The following is a 328-nucleotide window of genomic DNA, read 5'->3' on the forward strand; positions in this document are numbered from 1 at the left end:
TTTTTTTTTCGCTGCGGCCCTAACGAGGCCCCGGCGGCCCCGCTCTGCTTCTCGCAGCCTCCGACGTCCGCCGCAAACCGTACAGCAGCTCCACCCGTCCCAGTGACCGGCCGCAGTAAACTTAGCTTGTTTTCATAACAGTCTTTATATATCCATTTAAATAATTCATGATAGAGTAAGGAGGAGAAAATTCATATTGTCTTCTTGATAGATGCTTAAGAAAAATTTGATAACTTCTGAATTTTTAAAAATATTAGCAATTTAAGTGAAAGAGGAGAGTGAAAAAGTTGGCTTAAAGCTCAACATTCAGAAAACTAAGATCATGGCA

The sequence above is a fragment of the Bison bison genome, unplaced genomic scaffold (assembly GCF_000754665.1).
Source record: "Bison bison bison isolate TAMUID 2011002044 unplaced genomic scaffold, Bison_UMD1.0 scf7180017864235, whole genome shotgun sequence".
Taxonomy (NCBI): Eukaryota; Metazoa; Chordata; class Mammalia; order Artiodactyla; family Bovidae; genus Bison; species Bison bison.